The 10000-nt window shown below is 40.9% G+C and overlaps 1 long non-coding RNA gene across 1 annotated transcript in view; it reads left to right on the top strand.

Annotated features, from left to right (window-relative positions):
• The window catches only part of LOC123504985, a 98935-nt gene extending 94699 nt beyond the window's left edge, over positions 1-4236 (top strand). The window contains exons 3-4 of the long non-coding RNA XR_006675008.1: positions 3690-3748; positions 4012-4236. This is a non-coding gene — a long non-coding RNA (uncharacterized LOC123504985). The remainder of the gene's footprint in view (positions 1-3689; positions 3749-4011) is intronic.
• Positions 4237-10000: the final 5764 nt, after the last annotated feature.

The raw sequence follows: 10000 nt of genomic DNA, 5'->3' as shown, positions 1-10000 counted from the left end.
AGTAGTAGTAGTAGTAGTAGTAGTAGTAGTAGTAGTAGTAGTAGTAGTATTGCAATAGTACGATAGTAGTCGTAGTTGTAGCAGCCATGGTATTATTATTATTATTATTATTATTATTATTATTATTATTATTATTATTATTATTATTATTATTATTATTATTATTATTATTATTATAGTTATTATTATTATTAGTCGTAGTAGTAGTAGTAGTAGTAGTAGTAGTAGTAATTTAACTTTAAGAGTTTTTAACTTTAACACACACACACACACACACACACACACACACACACACACACACACACACACACACACACACACACACACACACACACACACACGGGCGTGCGTCACCCTACACCACATTTATTTAACTTTTCTGTTATGTAAAGTTGAATGTAAGTGATTTTGAAGGGAAGAAGGACGAGGAAAGGAGGGAGAAGAGAAGAGCACGGAGCAGAAATTCAGGAAGGCAAAGAGGGAAGCAGATGGGAGCGGGAAATGAATAATGAAGGCTGCTTGTGATGTATTTCAGTGTTACTAATGTAATCCTAAACTACAGTCTAATTTCTGTTTATGTCCTTCCTCCTCTCTGCCATCTCTTGGGTCTTTACTTATTCTTGTCTCTTCTTCGTCTATTACGACTTTAGGATTGAAGTCTCGTGCTCGTTAGACATGCACGAATTCTTTGCATTGTTGATTCTGTCTGTGAGTGGTCTCCTGTGACCTATACCTTGCTCTTTTTTACCTCTTCTGACACTGACCTTTAGTGAGCAAAGTTTCTCGTTTTCTATAGCTCCTCTTTACTTTTTTTGACACTGACCGTTTGTTAGCAAAATTTCTAAGCTTTTTTTCTAATTATTTTCATTACATTGATTTTTTAAGTGAACTTTTGTGTTAATATATTTGAAAAGTATAAGCCGTTCTTCGATGTTCTGAAGATTTGGGTTCGTCCTTCATGGAAAACTGAATTATTCTTGGATGTTGTTTTAGCCTAAGTTGTGAAAGGATGGTACTGTTCGATCTACAGTACTCAATAGTGACTATGTCAACATGATTTCTTCGCTCACATTGTTTCTTTGGCGTGAATACAGTGTACATCAAAACAACACACACTAACGATCAAGAGAAAGCTTTTACATATATTTTGGAGTGTCTGATCTGTGTTTTTATGTTGGCGACTTTTGTGCATGAAATATTTTCATTCAATTTTAATTATTTCAGCTTTCGTGTCACCCTCTCTTGTGTGTGAATAATAAACGGTGTCCTTCATCATTTAAGTAGGATGATGCAGGAGCTCCCTCAATGACAGGTGACAGCAGACTGCTGGCTATTCATTTATTTATTCATTTTTTTGACTGTGGAAAGTCAGACAAGGGACTTTTTACTTTTTATTTATTCAAACCTTTCTTTGCAATATTCATCCGAAAAAAATCTTAAAAGTATAGATAACATGCGACCTCGGTATAATTTGCTTTATAAGTTACCGAAAGTGGTGGGTTGAATTAGACACTTTTAACTTTTATTTATCTTGCCCCTTTTTTTGAGAGATTTAGTTATTCATAGGAACTGGCTCTGAAAGGCTTCTTGTGTAGCACAACATATATATATATATATATATATATATATATATATATATATATATATATATATATATATATATATATATATATATAGATAGATAGATAGATAGATAGATAGATAGATAGATAGATAGATAGATATAGATAGATTGATAGATACATAGATAGATGGATTGATAGATTGATGGATAAATCGGCAAGATTTATTTTTGCATTTTGAATGAATTCATCTAGTTTATTGTCACTCCCTCCAAAACGTTTCTCGATTGGACACAGGGTGACAAGAGACTCGGGTGTTAATATTTGAAGTCTATAAAAAGTGTTTATGTTAAATTGTGGAGACTTTCATATATTCACTTCTCTATTCATTTGTTAATGTCTTTGCCATTCACTTAAAAAATATCGACGGATTCTGCCTCGAAGGAGGAAGGGCTGCATATACTGTACTTCTGCTTTCACCTTACTTTGTTACGACAAGTGTCCATTACCTGCCTTTCGCCTTATGATGAGACCCATAGTTTGTTTCTTTTACATCTACCTGTCCATTTAGTTGTTCATCCACTGCTTGTTTTTATACGTAGTGTGATGTAGTTTTTTTAAGAATTCTCTTTGGATAGAAAAGAACACTCCTACACACACAAAAAAAAAAAAATGACCAGAGCATAACACACCTGAACAGGCACTAGTGCATTATTGACGCTGACATCGGTAGTAATGTTGCACGAGGATTGCAGTCGACATGTTAAACCAGTGAGGGGTGCACCGAACAGGGACGTAAAATGAGTCGAAGTGATCACCGTGAATCACATTAGGGAAGACGAATGTACGTTCTTTCGCTGAGTGAGGGAAGTTTGGCTGCAATGGTCCAGTGAGCTGAGTTGGCGTGTCCAGGCGATCGATGGTGGATAGATGTGTATATGTGTGGTGGTGGTGTGTTTTAAGTGTGCTGTAGGACACTTCTTGTTTGTATTAGGTATGGTTTCAGTACTCTCTCTCTCTCTCTCTCTCTCTCTCTCTCTCTCTCTCTCTCTCTCTCTCTCTCTCTCTCTCTCTCTCTCTCTCTCTCTCTCTCTCTCTCTCTCTCTCTCTCTCTCTCTCTCTCTTTTTTTTATTTAAACTTAATGCACATAACATACATATTTTACACATAAGTATGTTTACAGTTGGAGCTGAGTTCGTGAGCTAAGAGCGTGCACTGGCATGTGACGCTCATTCTAAAGCTGCTCCCGGGGACGGCATTGTGAGCGAGGGTGTCATAAAACTGTCACTGTCAGTTGCGCACCTCCCTCGCCACTGATCAGCACTGTCATGTCAGGCACACGCACATCCCACGTCACTGTGTTTCACTGTCACTGTCAGGCATACTATTTTCCTCCACTCTCACTGTCACTGTCAGGTGGATTGCAGGCTGGTGGACACTGCCATTTTATCACCTGTCACTGTCACTATCAGGCGGATGTGTCCGTAACCAGGCGTGGGCAGCACACTTCACCTGCTGGGTGGACATGCTGGAGACGTCCACTGCTGAGGTGAAGGCGTTCCACAACACCGCGGTGTCGTGGGAGAAGGCGCGCTGACACCTCACAGAATGGCACCTCGGCACCTCGAGGAGGGTGTCGGACACTACCGCTCTCGTAGTACGTTCACTCCTCCTCCAGGGTATCCGTAGAGCCGTGAGGTGAGGTATTTGCTGCACCTGGGCTTTGTGCAGCACAGTAAGGGCCCCAACACGCCTTCGGTGCTCCAAGCTGTCCAGCACGTTGATAGGGGCTTCTTGGTGAGGGTCTGGGTGCTGTCGCTGCTGTCTCTGCTGCAACTGCTGCCCCTGATGCCGCTGTCGCTGTAGCTCAGCTTGGGGCTGCTGTCCCAGGCCACCGGCATCGCGAAGGAGGCGCTCGGCTCGCCGCTGCACCTTGTCCAGCAGGGAGTGGTGGGACTGGGCCCTGCACATCCAGCGCTCTCTCTCTCTCTCTCTCTCTCTCTCTCTCTCTCTCTCTCTCTCTCTCTCTCTCTCTCTCTCTCTCTCTCTCTCTCTCTCTCTCTCTCTCTCTCTCTCTCTCTCTGATAGCAATAACATTGTTTCATGTTTCTCTCTATCCTTTACAGGTAGTTGACTGGTAATCGCCGTTCTCCAGCGTGATGAAGGAAAGCAGGCAGCGTTCACAGTAAGTGCAAGTACTCTTGGTGATTGTCATGTTCCGCCTGGGGTGAAGGTCTCTTGTGTCTGCCTACATCAGGGTGCACTAACGCTATAGCAGCCATAGAGGTGACTCAAGAAGAATATTAACTCTTTCCCTGCTTTTGTTAATCACTAATAATTCTGGGACACCTCTTTTTGTTCTATGGGTAACTCAAGACACTGTACTGTAGAGCAATTCTAAAATGCCTTTCTTGTGTGTGCTAAACCAAGTGCTTTGAATTGTTGCAGTGGAAGGGCTAGGGTAGGATCAGGACATACAGGGTACCACAAGTTCCCATCCACAAATCTGACGCTACCAAGTTTCGCCTGATGAAAAGTAATGAATAAATCGAACAAATGAAAATCAAAGGAAACCGATAAATGAAAGTAAAACCACGATAAATTGTCAGGTTATGTTGATGCGTATTGGCGTTGAGGGATATGTGAAAATATAGAAAAAGAAAGAAAGAAAGGAATCATCGTGAGTGGAATGTACAATACTAGAATGAAATATACGTTGAATCTTTCCTTTCTTTTACTGATACCACTGATCAAACACTGTACTGAGGAATATGTAACTCTTCTTCACTTCTCTCTTTCTTAGTACGTACTCTCACAGCTTAGTCTTGTATACTCCTGTTATTCAATTCCCTTAGTCATTTCTTTATGATTTCTTGCTTCTTTTTTTTTTTCTTTTCATACGCTGATCAATCACTTCGCTGTGGTATATCTAACCTTTCCTCCATTCTCTCCTTCCCAGTACTTCCACAGCCTAGCCTTCCCTTGCTGGTGTTCAACTCTCTTTAGTCCCCTGTTTCCAATCCTCTTCCCTCGCCGCGGTCAAAGGGAGGCCCAGGGCGGTACTTTGAATTGTGCTAGATTGGATTCTTGTGCTGGATCAGGAATCGTTTTGTTGTTTAACCTCTTCAGTACCATGACCGCGTTTTCGTATTCATTCTGTTTACTATTTGGCGGTTTTATAAAGCTTCAGACACTTATGTAGGGATTAAAATAATGAAGACTGTAGCCATTAATCGTCTGATCTTCACAGACCCTTCCTAATGTAAATGAAATGGTCTTATCGTGCACAAAACTCATGGTAAAAAAAAGCATCTTGGTACTGAAGGAGTAATATGTTTCCATCTCTGCCAGATCACTGCATAGGCTGTACTTTATTTCAGTACTGGGACCTATTTTTACCATGAGTTTTGGGTAATATTAGGCGATTTTATTTACATTAGGAAGGGTCTATGGAGGTCGGAAGATTAATGGCTAGAGTCTTCACTATTTTAATCCCCACAGAAGGATGTGAAGCTGTATAAAATTTCTTAATGGTAAGCAGAATGAATATAATGTGTCATGGTATTGAAGAGGTTAATTATTTTTTTTTTACTCGAATTTTGGGTCAGTATTCACAAACGCACTGGTTTCTCTCACGTCCTTCCCAAATTTGTGTTTTCACCATTATATTCTCATTTCGTCCCTTTATTCCTTATCTTTCCTTTCGTTTTTCTATAACTCAATTTTTTGATAGTTAATATCAGGTAATCTGTTCTTTCTTTCTTTTTTTTTGTTTTTAGTTTTTTTAACTACTTTTTTGCCAGTTAATATAAGGTGATCTGTTTTTCTTCTCACCCTTTTTTTGTAACTCCATTTTTGGAAGTTAATATGAGGTGATCTATTCTTTCTCTCCTTTTTATCTTTTTTTTATAACTACTTTTTTGCCATTTAATATAAGGTGATTTGTTATTTCTCTCCTTTTTGTTCTTTTTTTATAACTACTTTTTCTTTCCTTTTTTGTTCTTCTTTTTATAACTACTTTTCTTGCCAGTTAATGTAAGATAATCTGTTCTTTCTCTCCTTTTTGTTCTTTTTTTATAAGTACTTTTCTTGCCAGTTAATATAAGATAATCTGTTCTTGTTTACTTTCCGTCCTGTTACTGTAGGGAGGGATGAGCGCGAGAGACACATTTATTCATTTATTTATTTTTGTATCCCGTTCTTCCACACATTGTTATAGTAAAGAAGATGGACAGATACAGTCATTCTAAGCTGTTTTAAGTCTTCCGGTATCTGTTATTCTCTCTCTCTCTCTCTCTCTCTCTCTCTCTCTCTCTCTCTCTCTCTCTCTCTCTCTCTCTCTCTCTCTCTCTCTCTCTCTCTCTCTCTCTCTCTCTCTCTCTCTCATAGACCCTCTCCCCCCCCATCTCCACCTTCATAAGAAAATAAGGTTACACGTCAAAGTTTATAAAGTTGTCCCTGCTCTTGACGAATGGTGGTGACATTTACGGAAGGTCCAGTAATGATCGTGAATTATGGAGAGAGAGAGAGAGAGAGAGAGAGAGAGAGAGAGAGAGAGAGAGAGTAAAGAAAAGAGGGAATGATATGTTAACGTGACAATTGGATAAATAAAGTTGGCATTGCTGAGAGCTCTCGATCCCTGGATTTAGACTCAAACGCGCTATAAGCGAGTGGATGTGGACGCATTAAAAAATGAATAATGAAAAAAAAAAAAAAAAACTGAATTCCATTTATATAAACATTTATATGCACATATTTTAAACGGATGAGGGGACACAATAACTATCAAATATGTATGCGTACGTAGAAGTAAATGTGTCTATTCCTTTATTTTTATTTTTATTTTTTGGAGACAGACAGAGAGAGAGAGAGAGAGAGAGAGAGAGAGAGAGAGAGAGAGAGAGAGAGAGAGAGAGAGAGAGAGAGAGAGAGCACCCATTCCCTTCTCTTTTCACAATACACAAAAACCTTACAACCAGGCAACTTAATACCTAAAAATCTAAAAAGATAGAGTAGATAGAGAAAATAAGATTACGTGGGGTATGTATTGCTGGAACCGTGCAACATTGATCCTACCTACACTCCTGTTACCAATGAGAGAAGGAACGTTGAAACTTTAAAGATTGAGGGGAAAAATAATATAACCTGCAGTAATGTAATTTACCATATGTTGCTTTATAAATATTCCAGTCTTTTCGTAATCTATCAAAAAGAAATACACTTGTCATCTGTTGGGGAGCTTGCTAATACTGGAAGTCTTTTGGTTGTATAGCTTACAAAAATATAATAAGAGGAATTGGACCTACTTCTTGACCTTTTCCAAGTTTTTGTACGCTTCCAAACGAAAAACAGTGGCCTACGTTGATTGGAGAACCTAATCATGGGAGAAATGTCTTGTTGGTTGGCTAGTAAAAAAAGAAATATGGATGACTGGAATTACACTATAGTACCAAGCGTTGACCATAGCTAGGAGAAGAAGTACCGGGTGAGTGTTTCCTAGCGTGTGGTGTCTTATGGTTAGGGGTCCTGTGGCTCTGTTAACCCCTTTAATACCATGACGCGTTTTGAAATTTTTATTCTGCTGCTATTTGGTGATTTTATACAGATTCAGAAACTTATGTGGGGATTGAAATAGTGAAGACTCTTTGCTTTAGTCTTCTGACCTCCATAAACCCTTCCTAATGTTAATGAAATAGTCTAATCATATAATCTCGTAGTAAAAATGCGTCCCAGTACTTAAGATAACGCCTATTTACACCAGGGCCGCCAGAGGTGGCTTGTCTAGTAGACTGCCATGCGGAGCCACCCGGGCGGCTCTGACATAACATTTCGTCTTCGTACGCAGTCAGTCATTAAGTCGTATTAACAGTTATAGTAGTAGTAGTAGTAGTAGTAGTAGTAGTAGTAGTAGTAGTAGTAGTAGTAGTAGTAGTAGTAGTAGTAGTAGTAGTAGTAGTAGTAGTAGTAGTAGTAGTAGTAGTAGTAGTAGTAGTAGTAGTAGTAGTAGTAGTAGTAGTAGTAGTAGTAGTAGTAGTAGTAGTAGTAGTAGTAGTAGTAGTAGTAATAGTAGTAGTAGTAGCGGTAGTAATTGTTGTTGTAAATGTAGTAGTAGTAGTAGTAGTAGTAGTAGTAGTAGTAGTAGTAGTAGTAGTAACAGCAGCAGCATAAGAACAAAACATTTTTACATTACCCCTTCATGCCTTCCTTTTTTCCCCTATATATACAGAATGCTGTGGTTAAAAATGAAAAAAATTGAAAGACATAAGAAATTCAGAACATAAAGTAGATCAACCTGTGGCAGTTCTTGTATACATGTTTACTTACGTCCACTCATCCTCCCTATCCAGAAATCTACTTGATCTTCTAAAGTCCGCCATGAAGTAGGCAGCCGCCAATGCATTACTGGCTCTATCCAGGCATCTAGGGACATGTGCATCATGATATTCACGAGCAACGGACGTGCAAGGTCCACACTCCTTATATTATACTGAGCGATGCAAAGCTGCCTTGTCTTGTTTCACTGATCACCTTAATTTTCCACAATTTTCAAACACCCTCGTTTTTCACTTGCAATCGATGATTTTCTATTCGGATCAAAATCTAAATGAAGATTGAAAAAAGTTTCGGCCAAAATTTGTTGAGGGCCGTGACGGCCTTGGGCGCCGCACTGGGGGAGAAGGTGGCTGTTGGGTCCGGCCTGGGGCCCAAGGCAGGAACTGGCAGCAGGTCCTTCTTTTCCTTTGCGGCCTCAAGCTTCAGTGATAATCATCCACTTGCAGTGCCTCATACTAGGCAAGGAGTTGCCATAAGCAAGGGATCAATGTCTACCATTCACCAGATGTTGACCAGAGGGGGGAGTCCTTATAGGGAAATAAGAGCTCCTTCCATAGAGTCTGGTGGAGGGTGTCTCTTGATTGTGGTAGCACTGGGCTGAATAAATCGCCATGAACGAGGGCACGCTGTGCACCATGCACTAGACACTGGCAGTACGAGGGGAGTCCTTTAGAGGTGAGAGGGCTCACTTCATGCCAGTGGCTGGGCGTAGTGTGTGCACGCTGTGCACCATGCACCAGACACTGGCAGGACGAGGGGGTCCTTCAGGGGTGAGAGGACTCACTTCATGCCAGTGGCTGGGGTGTGGTGTGTGGCACGCTGTGCGCCATACACCAGACACTGGCAGTACGAGGGGTCCTTCAGGGGTGAGAGGGCTCCTTCATGCCAGTGGCTGGGGTGTGGTGTGTGGCACGCTGGGCGCCATACACCAGACACTGGCAGTACGAGGGGGTCCTTCAGGGGTGAAAGGGCTCCTTCATGTCAGTGGCTGGGGTGTGGTGTGTGGCACGCTGGGCGCCATACACCAGACACTGGCAGTACGAGGGGGTCCTTCAGGGGTGAGAGGGCTCCTTCATGTCAGTGTCTGGAGGTGTGGTGTGTGGCACGCTGTACGTTATGCACCAGACATTGGCAGGACGAGGAGGGACCTCTACTGGTGAGAGGACTCACTTCATGACAGTGGCTGGGGCGTGGTGTGTGGTGGGTCATTGCTCATGGCGATCCGTGTGAGGCGCGGCAAGGTTGCCTCGTCACTGCTCTCACACTCTCGGGACTGGGATGGACCCTTGGGGAGGAAGGGTTCGGCCCAGTACCAACTCTGGAAAGTAGACTTCAAATAGTTTCGTCATGTTTATCGACCGCTTCGTTATCGAGGAATCGCTTCGTGGAAAAACGCATCGTGGAAAATCTATCGCGGAAAATATTATCGTGGAAAATCGAATCGCGGAAAATATTATCGAGGAAAATATTATCGTGGAAAATCGAATCGTGTAGAATATTATCGTGGAAAATTGAATCGTGAAAAATATTATCGTGGAAAATCGAATCGTGGAAAATATTATCGAGGAAAATCGAATCGTGGAAAATGTTATTGAGGAGAATCGCATCGTGGAAAATATTATCGTGGAAAATCGAATCGTGTAAAATATTATCGTGGAAAATCGTATCGTGGAAAATCGAATCGTGTAAAATATTATCGTAGAAAATCGAATCGTGGAAAATATTATCGTGGAAAATCGAATCGTGAAAATATTATCGTGGAAAATCGGATCGTGGAAAATATTTATCGTGGAAAATCGTGAAGTTGTTTATTTATTTATTTATTTATTTATTTATCTATTTATCATATACTTTATGATATATATGTACTGTACCATGGTGTTATTTGTACTTCTCGATATTATTTTTTCCACTTATAATTCAGGACAGACTACGTAAAATGAGAGAGAGAGAGAGAGAGAGAGAGAGAGAGAGAGAGAGAGAGAGAGAGAGAGAGAGAGAGAGAGAGAGAGAGAGAGAGAGAGAGAATAACAACAAGAGTATAGGGAGGCGGTGGCGTAGTGGATAAGGTGGTGAGCGTGGGATCGGGCAGACGTCCACGCGT

This window comes from Portunus trituberculatus, chromosome 17 (assembly GCF_017591435.1).
Source record: "Portunus trituberculatus isolate SZX2019 chromosome 17, ASM1759143v1, whole genome shotgun sequence".
NCBI classification, from domain to species: Eukaryota; Metazoa; Arthropoda; class Malacostraca; order Decapoda; family Portunidae; genus Portunus; species Portunus trituberculatus.
The sequence above is the reverse complement of the archived record's forward strand: the minus strand, read 5'-3'. Positions and strand labels throughout refer to the sequence as shown.